This window comes from Limulus polyphemus, unplaced genomic scaffold (genome assembly GCF_000517525.1).
Source record: "Limulus polyphemus unplaced genomic scaffold, Limulus_polyphemus-2.1.2 Scaffold8892, whole genome shotgun sequence".
NCBI lineage: Eukaryota > Metazoa > Arthropoda > Merostomata > Xiphosura > Limulidae > Limulus > Limulus polyphemus.
In genome coordinates this window covers 19,821-20,103 of record NW_013674502.1, presented here as the reverse complement: position 1 = coordinate 20,103, position 283 = coordinate 19,821, and positions in this window count along the sequence as shown.

Genomic DNA, 283 nt, shown 5'->3' with positions numbered 1-283 from the left:
ATGTAAGTTTATTTTGTAAGTATAACTGTTTTGTGTTTCCACTACAGTTACAATCTTCTAAGAAAGAGTGGGTACCTAAAATATTATTCTAAAAACACTGAGATATTTTCTATAAAAATAACTAATCCGGTTCGCTGTAAGGGATAACTCGATTTCTTTCAAAAATCCTAGTTTGGTAATAAAAGTTTTTGAGACGGCTTGAGTAGGTAATGAAAAACTTTATTATAAATGTACGACGTTTTGACAAGATTGGCCCGGCATGGCCAGGTGGTTAGGGCGCTCG